Genomic DNA, 20,434 nt, shown 5'->3' on the forward strand with positions numbered 1-20,434 from the left:
GAAGTGTAAACAGGAAATCAAAGGACATTACAACAGTGTAAGCTTTTAGATTATGTGTTACAGAAGTTAAGGGATATGTCCTCTCAGGGATGAAGCAAATGCATCCATTAACACATCAAGACACTTAAAAAAAATAAAAAATTGTCCTTCAATTAAGGTCAAAACCTAGGAAGCTGCTAGTCAACAACAAGAGCTGATTGAGATGTGAAAACAGGAAATGACAAAGGAATCCCATATCCTGGGAGAAAGACGGCTAGTGATGTCCCAACCCAGATGGCTTGCAGGTAGGTAAATGTGACTCCAAACCTCACACATATTCGATGAAGAGCTAAATTTGCTAATTTACCATGTCTTCATGTTTTTAATCAAGAGACCTTAGTATATCCATCTGACCAGAACGGTGAAGTTGAGGCAGTAGGAAGTCTGGCCTTTCCACACTGGGAGTTAAGAATAATGTTGTCTGCTCAGTGGATATAGTTGTTTTTCAGAATTCAATTTCTCTGGAATGTACAATGACATATTTAAATGGCACTCTGATTTTCAGCTAACAATGGGAAGACTAGGTACATGTGATCAGGGTTTTTTTTTCAGAATTTGGAATTTGATTAGGAATAAATATTGAGAGCAACCCCTGGCCAGTGTGTGCAGGTTATAAGTGAGTTTTATCCTTCGGGCTTCTTTTAGGCAAGAGACATATAAGCACATGATGGAATAATGTCCAGATATTATGCAGACAGACTACCACAAATGGAGAATGAAGACAGATGAATGCATTTTTGTGTTTGGCTAAGCTACTTTGGGGCATTTTGTATCTTGGTTCTTGGAAGCAGTATTACCATTTCCAGAGTAAAGAAAGACAACAGCATCACTGCTGACAGTGCCAGATATTCCAAGCCATTTAATACTTCTGACAGATGCCTCCAGCAAAGTGAAGGAACTGCATTATATTGACATAATGGTAAGTATACTTTTAAATATAATATTAGTCTTAAGAAGAAAGCTCTCAGTATGAGAGAAAGCATATTCAGCCATTGTGAGGGTGTCCTTGCCAGCTGGTGGGAAATAACAAGCCTGACTCAGGATCTACTAAGCAATTACTTGTCTTTGATGGATACTATGTACCCCATCATCCCGGATAAAGGCTTGTAACTATAAATTACTTTCATCCTCCCTCACTTTAGAGCTCCTTTTCTCTCCATTTGAACATGGCCTTGGGAAGGCACAAACATAGATTTCTTTCCCTGGCAAAGAGGAGCTTTGCCATGTTTTTGGAACATGGGGAGAAGTTGCAGTGAGAAATTAGGAAACCTATATTAATGCTTAATAGTACTCCCAGTGGAACCGAGTGTCTCTTTCATCAGCCTCTTGGGGATCATTGCCCACTGAAGCAGCCCCTCCAGCAAGGGCAAGGAAAGCTCTGGCGCAAACTGAAAGAGGAGCTCTGGGAGAAGGAGAAAATATAGACCCCATAAAAGCCCCCATGGACAAGAAGGAAAGAAGTCAGAGATGACTGGGCAGGCAACCTCATGAGGCAGAAAGCCTGAAAAAGGCAACCAAATATGTCTTTCCAGGATCCTTAAAGGGCTGCATGTAAGAAAACATTTTTAGTGACAATGGTGTGAGCTATCATCTGTGTCCTACAGAGATAGTTCTGGAGATACAAACCCTAGGTATTCTCAGAGTTTTCCTTTCACAGAGAACCTACAATGTTGATGTTCTTGAGGTGAAAGAGGGCAGTAATCTCTCTGTCTGGACTTGCTGTAAGGTAAATGCACAAATAACATCATAGAGCATTTGTACAAGCCTGTGTGGCCCTGTTTTTCAAACATGATCATTCACCCACAGTTAAGACTGAAGTGTGGATATAGAGCAACTGGAAATTTGGCCTTGGCATGTGGTATATTCTTATGTAAGAGAGTCTCTGCCTTGGACATTAGAATAACAGAGTATTGCTCATAGCTAATATAAGTGTCACAGAGAAAGGTTAAGGCACAAATGAAAAGAGAATGTCTGGTGCATTATGAAATTAAAAAGAAACAAATTGGGTAATGTGCAAAACCACACGATGGTTTTGCCCTGGAAGGTGATGGGTGGTAGGAAGAGGTCATAAAAGGAGGGGTAACAGCAAAGGACAGCAAGAAGCTGCTACAAAGCAGCAGAAGTGCTATTCCTTTAAAAATATTCTGCTGCCTCATCTCTCAGGGTCCACCCAGGTCAGTGCTATTTGCAGGCTAGAATTGGCAGTAGAGACCCATGATCCAGAGCCATGATGCCAGCCTTAACATTGAACTGTGTGACAGCTCCAGAATGCTGTGTATCTCTGCAAAACTCCTGGAAGCACCAGGTACAGGTGTTGCTCACTGCAGAGTTAAAACTGCTTTGGCATATACCCATGCTTTTTGCTAACAAACCATCTGGCTTAATAAGAGAGGTTGTTCAGCTACAAATCAGCAGTTTTCTTGCAGATGTTTGCTATTTGCTACTTCTTAATTCCCTTATGCCCAGTTCCTTTTGCCTTGTGCAGCTTTCATTCTGCCATTTGTCTCAATTCTTTCTGCAGAGGCAGCTTTGATGGCAAATACACTAATGTCTGGGACTGTCACTGTAATTCTTTCTTTCTAGGTTCAGATCACCAAGTCTGAGTGTCTCAGAGGTATAGAGGTATAGGTATATTTGTCTATCTGAAATGAGGGTGTGATATCTTCCGCAGACTCTACTGGGATGTGTTTTTCTCCTGGATGTACAGAGTTAAAAAGAATAAACATCACAACCTATTTTCTTCTTCTTCAAATTTGCTTTCAAAGGCTAAGTATTTAAGGTCATGGCTGACATAGTTTTCCTTGCAGCAAGCATGTCATCATTTTGCTATAGAAGAAGTCACAGAAAACAGGTTACACTCTACTACACTTTTATAAGTTATGTACCACCCTACTCTCAAATATGCCCAATGGAGCCAAAATAAATGTTCAGGGAATTGGGCATCACTCTTGGAAGAAGGTAAAGTTTTGGATCAGAATCTGGACCTTGATGTAGGAACAGAAGAGAAATTCTACAAAGAAGAGTGATTTGCAAAGAAGTCTAGTGATCTCCAGGATATTTTTATAAACTACAGTGTCTTCCTTCATTTCCCCCCTTAATTTTATCTCAAGTGATACCATTCATTAGCATTTTCTTTTACTTACCTCCTCCTAGACTCTGGGGATAGCATTCTATTTCACATGCAATTTATATGGAAATCAAGCTTTCACATAGGTGTGGATCCATGTCGGTGGAAATAATGCAGTTTGTACATTGCCCAGTAGCTAGAGACTTTTGAGCAGACCCTGGAAGACACACAGTAAAAACTAATTTGCTATGTTTTCTGTAATAGTAGATCATTTCCTAAAGCTGTTCTCCTGCAAGGTGTCACTGTACTGAGTCAGCATGGATTTTAAGATTTTATGAAATGTTACCTATATATCTAGAAAATATTTATGTGAAATAATAATAATAATATTAAGAATAAACAACTCTTAGGTAAGTGAGATAGAGTGAAAGAAAACCTAGAGCCTTAATCAATATCTGTATGGGGGACAACAATGTCTGCAGTAGATAGCAGCTTCCTGAGGGATTGTTCTTGGCTCTTTTCTTTCTTCCTGTGAGCAGAGAGTGTAATGGATAAGGTCCCTCCAGGTGGGCAATCACAAACCCATCATTTTGATTTTCCTGACAGAAAAATGCATCTCTTTTTCCTAGCAGAAAATGAAATTTCCTCTAGAAAAATCTGATGCTTTTGCATAAGTGGCTTTCCTTGTCAGAATCTCTCTGAAGCAACATTTCCCACTGGTTTTAACAATCCAGGCAAATTCTTCAGCAAATTATTCTTTTTTACTCATTTGTCTTTAGTTAGCAAGCTGCTCTGGCAGCACGGTTTCTCCCCAGGTAGCCTGGGGAACAGGTAGAGACCAGAGTTATGCAGCCTTCACTGCTACCAGTTTATTCTGAGTGTGAGAGATGATTTACAGATGTTTTTGGTGTCTTTGGCTGGTTGGGAGATTTTTCCAACAACTCATTAAGAGGAATCATCTTCTTCTCTTCTCAGAGTAAAGACTGAAGATGTTGGAGCTGGGGATGCTCTGATGGTCCACCCCTCATTTCTAAAGTGCCAGCACCCGTTCTCACTGTTACAAGAACTCAACTACATAAATCAAGATTATTGTCGTAACTTTCTAAATATTTCATGCCACAAATGCAAGAGCCTTGGGCCTCTCTTCATTAAACTCTGTCTTGTCCAGCTAGCAAAGTCCATCCATGTTCTCTGAAGTGCTCTATGTCTTGTTAATAACACTTCTCCATTATAATGTATGTATCAGCAGCATTTACTCAGTGCATTTAAGGCTCCATTTTACTGTTACATTGGATATTTCAGGGATATATGTTTTTGGAGATCTCTTTACAAACAGTTGTTAAGCAGAGATTCTTCTTCCAGTGAGAGTGCTGCAGATGTGAACATCAGCAACACTGAACTGCATGCTGGCCACCACTCTTCATCATTGTCATGGAGACTGGCTCACCCTCTGAGCAGAGTTGGGCATAATCCTCCCGTCATATTGTGAGAGAAGCATTGAAAAAAGACAGTGTGTTCAAATCTGAAAGCTGGCTTATACAACTGAAAATAAAGAAAGTCACAGTTACAGATAGAATCTTAAATTTTACTCTGTCCTCAGAGTGCTCAGATTTTTTTCTCTTAAATTTCTGTTCATTGAACACAGTAAAACTGAATGTGGATATCACTGAGGAAAGACACCAAGGTCCTAACTCTGATACTATTTGATTTCCACAATTAAATTTGTATCAGACTTTTGGTATTGCTTAAGTAGATGCATTAGAAATGTTTATCCTTTTACGTGCAGATTTTATATTTAATAGGACTGTGCTCAATGGACCTTGAAATTAATTAAAGAACATAATTTATCTAAATTATTTCAGACAACCTCTTTTGCTACTCTCTTTGAATCTTTAAATGTTAACTTTTGTCAAGGCAAGTTGTTGTGAAGTCTGAATTCATTAATAAGGAAGATCCTCTCAACCATCTGTGAACTACTCAGGGGCAAGTATTTCACTGTCCTGTATGCAATCTTAACTGTGTGATGCTTTGGGGTACACAGATGTTTCCAGTGCCCTGTCAGATGATCCCATCAGGCTGCAGGTGATAGGTGACCCCATTTGCTTTCACTAATTGAATTGCACTTGGATTTCCCCTGGGTTTGGCAGGGAAAGCATCTCTGATATGGATTCATGAGAAGAATAATCATCACATGCTAGTACCAGCTGTTCTGCTAAGACAGAGGAAGAAAGAGAAGCATTACCATCATGGGTCTTGTACATGGAGCTAGGGAGTGAAAGCATAAACATTATTACTTATGGCCTGGATTACCGTGATGGATGGTATTATATAGAACTTTTTCTTCTGTACTTTTACCGAAGTCCAACTCAGGCTCCCCTCACCTCTTTCTTCCTAGCAATTAGTCTTTCTTTTGGCACTGGAGGCCCTCTTTTTCTCCATGCACAGCAGACCTACTCTGCCCAATGAGAGGGTCTGGGTGGACTCTATGAAAAGTACTGAGGCCAGTGTCACTCTGTAGAGTGTTAAAGTATTCAGAGAAAGGCTTCATGGGATTTATGTATGCTCCTGAATTTTATGTGGAAACAGGAACTTGAGCCAGTCATACAGTCCTGTGTTAGGAGTGTTGTCATCAAGAATGTTGCTAGATATTCAGGTAACCATTTGTTGCTGCTACGAAACCAAAGGACAGATTTGCATCATCCAACTTTAATTTTGTGCATTAATTTTGGGAAGACATGCATCCCTTTCTAATAAAAATTAGAGAGAGACACACACAAAGGCTGATTCTGTACTGCTGTCTAATCGCTACCTATGGCAGCAACTTAATATTACCATAATCCTAATTAAATTTAAAGTGAACCTGGCTGAACCTGGGCTGCATCTGAAATAGTACTGAGGACTGAAGCTGTCTTGCCAATCATCTCCAGACTGACAGCATGTCTCAGATATTTTTCTATCTGGGAGGTGGACTATTGTTTCAGCTGCTGATGGCTATGTTTAGGCAGCTCTTTGTGGTGCCTGGATGTGTCCGTTCATGTTTATCTCTCAGAACGTGCATGGTGCACTGCCTATGATTAGTTCTGTTATTAAGATCAGGCTCTCCATTTCTGCACACTCAGACCTGCCTTCTTTCTGATGCTAGGGCATCTATCTTTGCTCTCAGGGCTTCATTTGGTGTTCTTTAGGTAAGTTTACAGTAAAGAGAAATGACAAAAATCCCAACCCAAAAGACTCTACTTTGTCCTCTTGTTCTGTAGTTTGTTTCTAGGAGAGGTTTGTATATGCTTACAGTGAAACATCCATCAAACTGGACTAGTTTGCATTTTATATTACTTAAAAAGACATAGAAACAGTCTCAAGAAGTACAGACATGCTTAGGCAAAAGTTAAGTGACTTACACATTTTAACATTTACCTAACATAGAGATAACTAAATAAAAATGGATGGCATTTCTCAAGAATCTCAAACTACATTTCAACCATTGTATGTAATGATACGTAGAATCTCAGAGAGGAAAAATCAGATGCTGAGTAAATGGGAGAGGCATGGCTCACACAGAAGGCCCTGCAGAAACACAGACAGATACATACATATGCATACATATAAGCAAACGTGAATTTTGAATTCACTTTCCCCAGATCATGTAGAATATGAAATTTGTCTTGGTACTGCTGAATACTTATGTTTTTTGTTTACTCCCTCTTTGCATCTTTTAACCCTATAAATATATATATATATATTGCTTCCTTGTGTATCAATTGGATTCTCAGAGGAAGCAGCCATCTATTAGTGTCACTGGGAACTGTTCACTGCTTTATTTCTTGTGTTGCTATTTGAGATTTTAGGAAAATAAATATGTTTGAAAGAGCCTAGATGCCTCTGAGGGTTCTTACACTGTCCCATAGATATCAGATTGATTTTAGACACACAATGTGCATTTTAAAATTATCCGCACTAGCAATATTTGACTTTTAAGGATTGCAGAAAATGGGATCAATGAAAGACCTGTTCAGAATGTGCTGGGAAGCTAGCAAGTCAAAATTACCAAGCCCTGGCAGTTCTGAGAAATGCAAAACTAGACTTTTGCTAATAGAAAGGATTATATTTATTCTCATGGCAATCTGTCCTTATTATCTGTTGGTTTTTTTTGCTTGTTTGTTTTTTTTTGTTTGCTTTTTTGTTGTTGTTGTTGTTTGCTTGTTTTTTTTTTTTTCAGTGAGAATAATATATTGCAAGAGAAATCTTGTATGGTTCTGAGCACAATATACAATTATAATGATCAGGGAAAATAGAGATGCTGATGCTGTGAATAATTTGCTTTGGATTTCTTTTCAAGGTACAAAAGACAATGCAGCCTTTTCTGTGAAACCCATAATATGCACAAAAGTTCAACTTTTTAATTCCCCTTTGTCATGATGTCAAACGATGTCTCAAAGTCATCACTGCACAGTCAATGTTATGGGTAACTTTGGTTGCATCAGCCCAACAACTCAGCTGTATGCAACCTTTCCAATTTGGTACTGGAATTCATATGGGAGTGTTTATGGCATCTTTAATGCCATCAGTCAACCCACTGACACCAACTTTTGTCATTCAAATGCATTCAAAGAATACATTTATTTTCATGGGGTAAAACATATTAATGGGAGCTAACAGTAAGTCTATTCTGGATTTTCCTGTTGGAATTGTGCACCCAACATCATACCTGTTTTAAGTGACTGCAAAAAAGGTCTGGATCCTGCTTTGAGGATGAAGGTTGGCTAAAGAGCCTTTGGAGATTCTGTCTTTCTTAATTCTGTGGTCTTTTTGTTAGAAAGCTTTGATGATATACAACTACATCTTCTCTTTTATCAACCTTAACTTTCCATACCTTTTCTATCTTTGTTCAATTAAAAAAAATACTCTCATGTGTTTCACATTATCCCAATATATTTTTGACTGTCTTCTTCAAGTGTCTATACATCTGCCTGATCTAAGCTGATTGATTCTTTAAGTTTTATCTCATATTTCATGCTTTGCTGTCCTTTGCATTGCTGGAACTTGTATCCAGTCCAGTTGTCTTTACACTTCTAGTTTCTAAAACCATGTCAGTAAAATTGCCAATGAGAACAACATTCAGGAAATCCATGGCAAAATCTTCTCTACCAAAGGACTAAATAAAAGGTTTAGTAGGGTGCTAGGGACCTGCGTGTATATACATATATATATATATATATTTTTCATTATTAGATAGTAACATTATTTTTTGTGAGTGAACCAGAGACCACCTGCATTTCAAAATAACCTTTTATTCTTGTGGAATGGCATTCTGATAAAACTCTTGAAATTAATTAATTTACATAGAGCTGATGAACACACTTGGTGTCTGGAGCTCTGCATTTAAATATACCTACTTCTCCAAATCTAGGAAGAGATAAGCCATATATGAAACAATACCTACTGGTGAAGGCTATGGGGCAGTGAGCAACAACCATTCCCTTTGGATGGCTTTATTTCTTTATCAGATGAGTTAAATTTATAGTAAAGAATAAAGCAGAATGGAACAGTTTTAAGCTACACATGAAATTTATTGAGGAGAAAAATAGATCAATCTAAAAAGATTTAGGCTACTTCAGGCTTTAAGAATAAACATTTAAAGACAAAGAGTAATGTCTATAAGCAGTGGAACTCATGCATTTTCATTGAGTTAAGTGGAAATATGGAAATATATACCAGACTAGATCTGACCCTTGGTGTTACCCAAAGCATATTCCCTATTCACAGAATGCCCTCTAAAGGACGAATGTAATACATAGTCTTATTTGATAATGTATATTCATCTCTCAGAAGATGCTGGGGAATTATTAGCCTTTGACAGACTTCCTTTTGGCTTTAGCAATTAGCAGAAATGAAGCTCGTTAAGATTAAATATATCCTTTGGACCATGCATAATTTTAAGACTTTTTCTATAACCCCATAAAGCAATGAAAGAAACCAAGTACTGAATTTTCAAATAATTGTGCAGTGATTTAGTCAGCTTCTAGTGAAAGTGTTCAGACTGAAAATGACCTATATGAAAATGAAAATCATGGCCTTTAGAGCTCCTTTGAAAAGTTTGCCCTCTTTCCCCAGCATCTGAGAAGAGAATGTGAGCATAGGGAATTGTTGAAGAAGGAGAGGGGGAGTAGGCTTTGTGGCATTGTTTAAATTATTGCCCAAATATATTTTAAGCTATATAGACAGTATCCTCAACATGAAGAAAATAGCATACTTTTAGCATTGCGAAAATGATATTACCGCATAATGTAGTGCTTCAGCCATTCAGAGGAATGGCAGGGGTCTATGTCTTATTAACTGTGCTTATTGATGCAGGTAAATGAAATGAAAGTCAATAAATTGCTGATGAAATTCAGTGCATTGCTGAGTTCATTCCATGCTGGATTGGTCTCTACTATACATTATCCTCTGCTCTTCCCATCTTAGTTTAAAATAATGGGACTCTTGACATTTTTCTTGTTACATTTACAAAAGTAATGCCTTCCTCTTTCTGTTCACTTGACAGAGTATGACATAGTTAAGCAGAAAAAAAACAGTTCTGACGGTAGACCAGTATTTGTCTGAATTGTACATAGAGTTCATGAAAGCTGCAGCCATTGGTGAAAGTTTATTAATTTGTAAATGCAAATGCAAATTGGTTTGGATTCCTGGTGCAAGCTGAGCAGAAATAGACACTGTGGAAGGACTTTGATAAAACTGCAGTTTGTTACAATTACAGCATTGGATGTAACAGGCATAGAAAAATATTTGTTTTTCTTCTCCAAGAAATACATTATTTCCTTCACATAGCAGGAAGACACTTTGAAAGAAACAAAGCAGATCTAAAGATCTGTATTGGAAATTATCTAAAGTCATTTGAGTCTAAGAAACCTTTATGGAAACAAACAAACAAACAAAACCAGAAAAAAACACAAACACTAAATTCAGTAACAAATATGCAGGCGTATATGATATCGGATTTTATTGGTTTGTTAAAGATCAGAGGTGTTATTTTCTATTCCATAAAAGTATCTTGAGAAAGAAAATTGTAGAATCATAAAATCCTAGAATCATTTAGGTTGGAAAAGACCTTCTAGATCAAGTCCAACCGTCATCCAACTATACCAAGCCCACCATTAAACCATGTCCCTAAGTGCTACATCCACACGTCTCTTACACGCTTAAAGGGACTGGGACTCCACCACTTCCCTGGGTGGCCTGTTGCAATGCTTGAGCACCCAATCCATTGAGAAATTCTTCCTCTTTTCAAATCTAGACCTCCCCTAGCACTACCTGAGGCCATTTTCTTATGTCCTATCACTTGTCACCTAAGAAAAGAGATCAACATCCTCCTCACTGCAACCTACTTTGAGGAAGTTGTAGAGACCTATGAGGTCTCCCCTCAACTTCCTCTTCTCCAGACTGAACAATCCCAGTTCTCTCAGCCATTCCACTCCACGTATATCTTGTTTTGTATACCTACGGAAATATGTAATCCAGAATCCTGTTACTATTGAATGGTAACAGCTCTTTCAACAGTCTGCAAAGAGTAATAATTGAAGTTGTGAAAATGTCATGGTGCAGTGAGTACCACTGGGGCTCCCGGGGCCCAGTGGCAAGGACTCTCTATGGGGATGCATCAGGGCAGGGCCTGGCAACCCATTCCAACCCACCACCTCAGCCTGGGCATCTGGGGGCAACGGGCAGCCCCAACCCTGGGCATTGGACACCTCTCTTGGTACAGGGAAAGTCTGAGGCCAGGCTGGGCTGTGGGCCTGCTGATGGGCCCTGCCTGGTGGGCCCCATGGTTAGGCAGGGCAGAACTATGGGGAGCTGAAGACTGGCCCTGCTGAGGCCTTGCTGGGGCAGGAGCTGACTGCCTCAGGGCTGACCTAGGGTCCTGGGACATGGGCAAGGTGCAAGGAAGACAGGCAGGGCTGGGGATGCCCTAGGGGATCTGAGAGTAAACTGGTGTGATGTTTGCCTTCTGCTGTGCAATGTCTACTTTGACACCTGTGAAATTTGCAATAAAGGCCTAGATGCAATATTGCTCTGGAGAATGGTGATGATGTGTATGATTTGCATGTGCCACAAGGAAATCTAACCACTAACACATGAGAAGGCATTGAAGGGATGAGGTGATTGTTACTGTGCTAGGTTAGCTAACATTTGCAAGGCAACTGGAAGGTATCAGCTATTTAAAACACCTTTTCCTGACTATTATTTCCATGAGCTTCTATCAAAGCCTAAGTAGCACAGGTGACAGGCTTTTTATCATGAAGTAGTGAACTATATACTTCCCTCTCCTTCTGGGATAGATTGGCATATTTCACCTCAGTCCAGCCAGCCAAAGCCTTGGCTGAAGCATATGGCATCTGGAGGCCTATCTGAGTTCTTCAGCACTGTGGGGAAGGACCAGAGGGCAAAGAACCTTATCAGAAGAAATCATTTATGCAGTTCAAAAAGCTCTCAGGTTTTATACAGGAAATGTACTGGGCCATCAGTATGGGCTGGATTTCATCCACAGCATGGTCTAGAAAGCTCAGCACAGTTCACCACTGACAAATTATTCCCTAGCCCTTGTGATGCACTTTCCCAGCAGGACCTTCAATCCCCACCCTCCCCAGCCAGATCCATTCTCAGCACTGTGCCTTGTCAGGCCTTCCTCTGAGCTGGAAAAGGTTCACCAAGTCAATGAGTCAGAAGCCTGGATAGTCAAATAAAAGCATTCCTCCTTTTCCATGTCCTTTTTTTTTCTGCCTGGGACTTCCAGCTCCGTGTTCTTTCCATGTCAGAAATGGAAATGACAGTTTGTGTGAGCAAGCACTGCATTCCTGTGAGACATACCAAAGCACGTTCATGCTGAAGCCAAGATATCAAAGAGCTTAGGAGAGTACATCATCCACTGCTTCTGCTCAGGGAAAGCCAGGGAGATGATGACTTGTTACTTAGAAATTGACACAAAGAAGGCCAGGGAATTTGGGTTAGTATTTTTCTAATTAATTTTTTTTTTTTTCCAGTTCAGAGTAAATCTATTTAAGGAACCCTGCTGGTTTCAAAGCAGGAAAGAAAAAGGTTTTTAATTAGAGCTGTACAGTTCGTGTACCTAATGAATCAATAGTAATTGAATACAGTGGAAGCTTCTTCAAAGCACACCCATGGAGTATAGTAAATCCTTCCTTTAACAGGTTTAGTTCCATGCCAAGAGATATTTTAAGAGGATTCTCCATCACATTATTGGCCCGAACATATGTTATTTTCATGTATTCTCTTGAGTGGTACTAACTGTACCCATCTTTGAACTTGTGGGTATTATGCACAATCATGGACACACTTGTCAATTGTCAAACTTGCTAAAATTCTGATATTTTCTGTTTGTAATTTGGCTAAATGGGTTACACCAACAGACCACTGAAAATGATCAAGAAATTTTTATTCAATTTATTTTAACCACTACTTTAATTTAAAAGTTAGGGCTATAAAATATCTTCACTAAGCATATTGGAACAAGAAAATACTGACCATCAGAAGAAGAGGGCTTCCAGAATGAGTGAGGTCTCTGATTTCTGTCAATCATGCTTTCTTAGGGAAAGATAGAAAATCATAACAGAGCAAACTTTTCCAGATAAGAAGTAATCATACAGTACAAACTTTTTGGAGAAGGTCCTTCTCAAAGGAATTCCTCAGATCTGCTTCTTCAAAGGAAAGCCTTCACATATGGATGCACACCTGGACCTTCAGAACTTGTCCACACTGTTTCTGAGGACTTTTAACCCTACCAGGCTTAGGACACAATAGTTAAGTTGTTACTGACTCACTGTTGAGGGTGACTTCTCAGCTTCACACAAAGATGCCTTTACAGTCTCTAGCTCATTTTGGCGTGGTTATGGTTATAATCTGTATTGGCGTAGTTGTCTTTATCCTACTGTGACTTCATCTGTACTAGCAGCTTGAAATGGTGTACCTGAACGGTTCACAGGGCAAAGCACTTGAGCAGATCTGTGGTAGTCCTGCTCAGTCCCCCTCCTGCTGTAGCACGTCAGCCAGGATGGAGGGGAGAGTGCAGCACAAACTCAGGAGATAATGAAATATTATTTTGGTTCCTCCAGTAATTCATTTTGTTCAAAAATTTCACTGATGCCCAAAAGATTTCTTCCCTGTGCAAGTCAAGGTTATGTTCTATCTTGTTTCAGGAGCTTATATGGAGTCACTTTATTACAGATGAAGATAAATAAGACTTTCAATTGAAAAGCGAAGGACTTTGTCTCTGATAGTCAGAAGGAAGCTCATATACACATGTACCAAAATCACGCTGTGCTTTAGATGTGTATCTTAAGGTAATTTGTCCACTGTGCAAAAGTTCATCTCTCATCACACATGGCAAAATTCCTCATCTTGGGAAAAGCCAAGCATGGGACCATTCTCTTCAAAAAGGACTGCTTTGTAAGACTATATTGGAGTATAGGGAACTCTAAACTTTCATTTTCAAAAAGCTCTCCAGCCTTCACTTTGCAGAAATGCAAAAAATGCAACCTGAATGCATGCCAAGGGTATAAAGCCAGAAACCATATATAGAGAATTATAGAATGATGGAATCATTTAGATTGGAAATGTTCTCTGAGATCATCAAGTCCAATTGTTAACCTAGCACTGCCAAGTCTGACACTAAGCCATGTCCCTAAGCACCACAGCTACATGTCTTCTGAATACCTCCAGGGATGGTGACTCAACTACTTCCTGAGCTGCCTGTTCCAATACCTCACAACCCTTCCAGTGAAGAATTTTTTCCTAATATCCAATCTAAACTTCTCCTGGCACAACTTGAGGCTGGTTCCTCTTGTCCTATCATTTGTTGCTTAGGAAAAGAGACCAACCCTCACTCCAATATATGTAAGTAATGCATTGCAATTACATAATACAAATATTTTATATAACAGATTTTTTTTAAAAATATATTTTGAAAATAACGAGATTAACTAATATAATTAATATAAAGTATAGTTAATCTCGTTATTTTCAAAATAATGTCTTCCTTTTCAGGAGTCTGTATGCTGATTCTGGAATGGTCATTAGCTATCATCATTGAAAAAGCTTTTCTTAAGAAAGTTTTTTTTTTTTTTTTAATAAAAAAGCTACAAAACAAGTTTTTGGACCAAGTAACTGAAAATCTAAAATTAAAATGCAAGCTTTTTCTAGGTAAGCTGTTTCCATAAAAAGTCTGATGTACTGGCTAGCTAAAATCAGTTATGTCCTGACAAAAGTCAGATCACAATTAAAATGTATTTTTAATTCCTGCCCCCCCCCCCCCCCCCCCCGAACTCTCTTTCTAGAACTCATCAACTGGTATTATATATTTAGGAGGTAAAATTCAGCAGCTTTCTACTAAATTTATGAGATTTTAAGCAATTTAAGTGTCAAAAGAGTCTTGATGAGGAACTTAGCTGTGCTTATTTAAACTTGTTTTATTATTATCAGAGAATGCTGGTACTTGGAGCACCTGAATGTCCTTGTAAAGGTAACTCCTGGCAAGTGATGAGGAACAGCCAAGCAGTTCAGAAACATAATTAACTTTTGGATGCTCTTTCCTGATATGATAACCCAAGGTTATAATATGTTCTTTCAGTGATACTTGTGTTTCCAAATTCTATTTTGTCTGGAAGGACAAAATTGCTAGCTGTAGCAATTTTTTTTTAATATGTAGAGTTAAAATAAATGTAGTGAGAACCTCCCCCTAATTTAACTTTTCTTGTCCAAGTGGGTTTCTCTCTCTAAAAATTTATATAATCATGTGTAAATTAATATAATAATGTTTACATGCCTCAAAATGATATTTGGTGGCATAACAAGCTAATTAATTGATTTTTCCACTGCACACAATGTTTCCATCCATTCTTACATCTCATCTCTATGTGTTAAAAATCAGATCAATATGTAAATGTGAAGTGACGCATATAGGGAAGAGAAATTTTAAATTCACATATAAAATATTGTGTTCTGAGACACCATTACCACTCAGGAGTGAGACTGGGAAGATTGAGATTATAGATAGTACCATGAAAATGTCAATTTAGTGCTTAGCAGCAGTCTGGAAAGTAAACAAATGCTATGAAATACTAGGAAAGGAATAGAAGAGAAAACAGAAGACATCATTATGGGAACAAATACATTTGTGGTTTGCCTACACCTTAAATACTGTGTTCAGCTTCAGTCCTCCCATTTCAAAAGTATGTCTTTAAAGTGGAAAAGGTTCAGAGAATGGCAATATGGACAACTCAGAGGTATGGAACAGCTTCTGTTCAGGGAAAAATAGGACACATCCACTGTAGTTCAGATCAGGCATTTGGTTTTAAAATAAATCTTCAAATCTTCCTCACTTACTGAACTTTCTTTCAAATACAGGATGGTCTTGGAGCACCTGAACTGGATTTCTTTTGGATGAAACAAAACCAGATGATGTTCTGGAACATGCCTAATGCAATCCAACTGCCAATCGGTATACAATCTGCAGGACCAATTTTATGCTAGTTGAAAAAAAAAAGTCGCCTGAGGATGCCAGGGACTCTGCATCAACAGGTTTGTTTTGCAAACGCACTTCTGTTATCTACACTATAATATGGGTTTAGCTGAGGTGGACTAGGATACTTCAACCCAAAAAAGAGGATTTATTGGAAGTCTAAGAGAAGTCAACATGATTCTGAGTGGCATGGAGAAGAATGCTAGGAATCAGCTGATGGTTTTATTTTTCAGACACAGATCCTAGATAATTATGTATGATGCTGACACACCAATCAGAATCAAAACAAAGAAAAGGATACGGTTCATCATCATACATGCAATGGACCTGTAGAGCTCCTTCTCAAAGGATGTTGTTTATGGAGGAAGCTGAGATAAGTCTGAAGGCAGACTGGAAAGGTACTTCGAAGAGAGCTCTACTAACATTTACTAACTGGGTTACTAATCATAATAGAATCAAGAATTCTCCTTGGAAGACTGTAGATAGATCAGGTATGCTCCCTTTTCTTTATCTTCCCTTCACTTGTGACTGCTGCTAGATGCAGAAAACTGACCAAGATAGGCCTTTGCTTTGAGCTACTGTGATGGTTCTCATGTTATGTTGTGTTCCTATGTACATTAGTAGTGCACTAAAAATGATCTTTGAATAGACAATTAGACTTGAATTTTACCTTGGTGCTTGCAATTTCCATATTATAAATGTTTCTCAGAAACCCATGCACATTAAATTAAAGTGTTCTTTTCTGAAGAAAAAGTTTTAAATGAGTCATTTAGATGATTTTCAGCATCACAGGCTACCTAGACTCTAAATGACTGCAACAATAAAGGGTATTCATTTGAAGCAGACAAAATTTCCTGTTGATATTTTATGTTCACTTTGATTTAAGCTTTATCATTGCAACACTGCATAATTTCATGGGTGTATAGAAAAGCTGTGTAAGATTAAACGTGTGGTTGGAAAGGAGGAAGGAAGACAACTGGGGAGACCCCAAGTTTTATTAGTCTTGGTGTTTATGTCATTTATGGAAAAAATAGTATTTTTTTTTATTATTATATGTATGAAAATCTGTGTATAGAAGTGGAATAAATCCACTTCAGGGTTGAACAAAACATATTTTAACAATAAAGAGCAACATCATATTCAACATTTATGAGACAAGGAGTGCTATGCCTGATTGCCATGGTAGAAGATTTGAAACATTCTCCTTAGAGAAATGATATGCCAGGTGGTGCTGCGCCAAAGCCGTAAGAGGACTGTCAAATTCTGAGTCAAATAAAGACCAATTGATTTCGAGCAATGAATTAAAGCTTTGTGCTCTGAGAAGAACAAGGAGCTTGCTTGATCTAAACAGTCTGAAGCAGTCATAACCTCAATTTTTTGTTTCAGCTGCAGTGCAACAGTTCCAGCAATACAATCTTCCCACCTGCTCTTCTTGAGGGAGGTGTTGGTTGCGGAAGGACAGCTGTTCCCAGAGATGGATGCCTGTCCTTGACACCCACGTTTGGAGGCAGTGGAGGACAGGTTCTCCTGGCTGGCTGGCACATCCTTGGGTACTGAGAGTGATTAGGTCACAGCCTGGGGTGACACGGCTGCAGGGAATGCTTTTCATTACAGCTGAGTGACTAAACTGACCAATAACAGTAAATATACCAGCCTTATGAGTCACCACTTCAAAAGCATTACAAGATGCCTTTTCTTAGCGGTTGAGGACCCTGAATTCCTGTAACTGTACTCTGCTGGCAATGATTTCAGACTCCGGGTTGGCAAGATGCGACTGTGTAGCTCTGCCAAGGACCTGGTCATATGGGCACCGGGCAGTGCTCTGGCTCCCAATTGCTTGTGTGGTTTGAATTGTGCTTAACTGGAGAGGAAAGCAACATGATGGACAGAGAAGTTGCCAAAAAAATAGCGTATCTCCACTCTGGCCTCTGGCTCAGTACACCAAAAAGACCTGTCAGTTAAGAAATATGTAATCATTAAGAGATATGTGATATTCTTTTTAAAGATAGATGGTCTGTAACTTATTTTTGGGTACAATTTAACATAAAGTCGGAAAAGCATTTATACAGATATTGGTTATCAGCACAATGCAGTTGTCAGTTTTAAAACCTGCAGAGGGGAGAGAGATGCACGGAACATTTTGATGGTGATTTAGAAAGAGCAGAGCCTCAAGTGCTTGATATATTCCCACTGTTTACGTTTATCTTTTGTTTGTGATAAGAATCGCTTCATCACCAGCATCCTGCTCATATAGCTGTAAATACTTTGCCGTAGGAAAAAGCTGTGTTAGACTTATTATCAATGCACATGATACCATGCACCAGGTGTTCTCAGTAAGAAAAAAAGTATTCACAATAGCTCAGTAGGAACATAATTTCAGAGGTTATTTTGTTTGTTCTCATTGTACCTAGTGTGTATGCAGAAGGGAGTGCGCACACTTTAATGTAGGCAACTAGAAAGGAGAAAACTGTTAAGATGTAAGAAATGCCATGGTACTGCATCTGTGCAAAGACAATTGAGGAGAAATAAAGAATTGAAAACACAGTTCCATTTTCCTCAGAAATTTCTAAATTGAGAGATTGTAGAAAACTGAAAAACCTAACTATTGTCTTGGCTTTGGTTCAGAGGTTTGATTTTAATTTGACTTTCATTCCAATATGACAAAGCTTTTCCTTAGATTGTGAGAAGTTTCCCTCTCTAAGGCAGATGAAAGGGTTAAGGTTTTACCAGTATGACACCGATTCCTCTTCTCAAAGGCTGGGATAATGTATGGGAAGGTCTACAAGCATGGCATTTTTGTATTTTAATCCTCTTCCATTAAATTCTAATGACTGGTTGCTAAACGATGTCATGCATTTCCTGATCCTTTTATGGGGAGCTGTTTTATAAAGCAGCAGCTTGGAAGCGTGCAGGAAGCAGTCATCTCTGGAATTGATTGCATTTCTGATAGAGCACTTCTGTACTGTATCCCTGGAGAAACTCTGCAGGTCATAATGGCGTATGTATTCTTGTAGCTGCAGCATAATAATTTACAGAAGTAAAGATGGAAACAAGATCTACCATCTTTAAAACTCTTAAAAGACTCAGTTCAGTCAATTTTCTTTTTCTTTCTTTCTTTCTTTCTTTCTTTCTTTCTTTCTTTCTTTCTTTCTTTCTTTCTTTCCTCTTTTCTTTTCTTTTCTTTTCTTTTCTTTTCTTTTCTTTTCTTTTCTTTTCTTTTCTTTTCTTTTCTTTTCTTTTCTTTTCTTTTCTTTTCTTTTCTTTTCTTTTCTTTTCTTTTCTTTTCTTTTCTTTTCTTTTCTTTTCTTTTCTTTTCTTTTCTTTTCTTTTCTTTTCTTTTCTTTTCTTTTCTTTTCTTTTCTTTTCTTTTCTTTTTCTTTTTCTTTTTCTTTTTCTTTTTCTTTTTCTTTTTCTTTTCTTTTTCTTCCTTTCTTCCTTTCTTTCTTTCTTTTCTTTTCTTTCTTTCTTTCTTTCTTTCTTTCTTTCTTTCTTTCTTTCTTTCTTTCTTTCTTTCTTTCTTTCTTTCTTTCTTTTTCTTTCTTTCTTTTTCTTTCTTTCTCTCTCTCTCTCTCTCAAGAAAGCAGATCATTATTATTAGCAAAGGGGAGTGAAACGCTAGGTACAATACAATGAATATCTCTGTTTCTGAAACAGCTGATGTTCATAAATTGGTTGGGAGTCTGAGTATCCACAAGAGACATGTCCAATTTGATCAAGTGATGTGGAAAGGGGAGTTGAACTAAAGGAAAATTTGCATATATTGGGACGGCAGTAATGATTGGGGCCCTTCTGTCATGGCTTCATTAGAAATGGGTGTGAATCACTAAGCTTTGATATTCAGCACAGATAAGTAATGAACAGGCAAATGAAGGAAACAAAGGCTGGCCATACACTGCAGAGCAGCGTGACAAGGTGATTATGTTGGGAGGCTGGCTACCACTTTCTTGGCTGGCCATTCAGTAAAAGGGGATACTTCCCTTTATTTCAAAACTGTCTTCAGTCAAATATTGGTAAGAAATGTATGAATCTTATGTGCTTTGCTGGAAAATTACTTTCCTTGGTTTCTGATAGAAATCAGCAAGACAGTCCCCTGAGTGAATTCTTCCTGATGTGCCAGATTCAGTGAGTGCCTGGGTGTGCAGGCAGCATGTAGAAAAAAGGGTTTTGAGGTTTATAAAGCACATGACATTTGCAGAGGTTTCTGTTTTCCAATTTCCAAGTGTTTGGATACTGAAGAATATGAACAAACAGAGGTGGATTTACTCTCTTTCTGCAAATGCCTGGAATTTTATCATAAAGCTAAGAGTCTGTGCCAAAAAATAATTGGCACTACACATCAATCATTCTACTAGCACCAGGCTATAACAAACAATGTTGTATGACTGGACTGGTACTAACCTGAACAAATTTCCCATAACTCACTAACACAGTAGCTTATGCCAGTTTTTCTTTAATACTCCAGTAATTTGAATGTTTGCTGAACCACCTTGACACCAAAATTGCAGATGGGCCAAGGTGTACTTCCGTGACTAGGGAAGGGCAAGGATACTTAAAATACACAAGTAAGTGTACCTCTGGCTCCCGCTATAACTTTAGGAAGGTCACTTACCTTCTCATTATTTCAACTTGTCCATTTATGAAATGACAATAATACAGTGTCACTGACTGCCTTGGAGGTTAAAAAATATTTGCAAGACATTTGGAGATTCCTCATAAAAGTTTTCCATTAACAATGCCTGAGAAGGCTGCAAAGTCTTGCCAATGAAGATCACAGCAGTGACCCTGAGATAAGGTTGCTC

General features: G+C 38.4%; 1 long non-coding RNA gene across 2 annotated transcripts; it reads left to right on the forward strand.

Moving 5' to 3' along the window:
* Positions 1–411: 411 nt before the first annotated feature.
* LOC310894996 lies at positions 412–18,769 on the forward strand. 2 transcript variants are annotated; one of them, XR_014580340.1, is made up of 4 exons: positions 412–958; positions 13,315–13,458; positions 15,521–16,126; positions 17,022–18,769. It is a non-coding gene; the product is annotated as an uncharacterized lncRNA (long non-coding RNA). The 2 variants fall into 2 exon arrangements; XR_014580339.1 differs by having other exon boundaries at positions 15,521–18,769.
* The last annotated feature ends 1,665 nt before the right edge of the window (positions 18,770–20,434 follow it).

Source organism: Anser anser, assembly GCF_964211835.1.
Source record: "Anser anser genome assembly, chromosome: 2".
NCBI lineage: Eukaryota > Metazoa > Chordata > Aves > Anseriformes > Anatidae > Anser > Anser anser.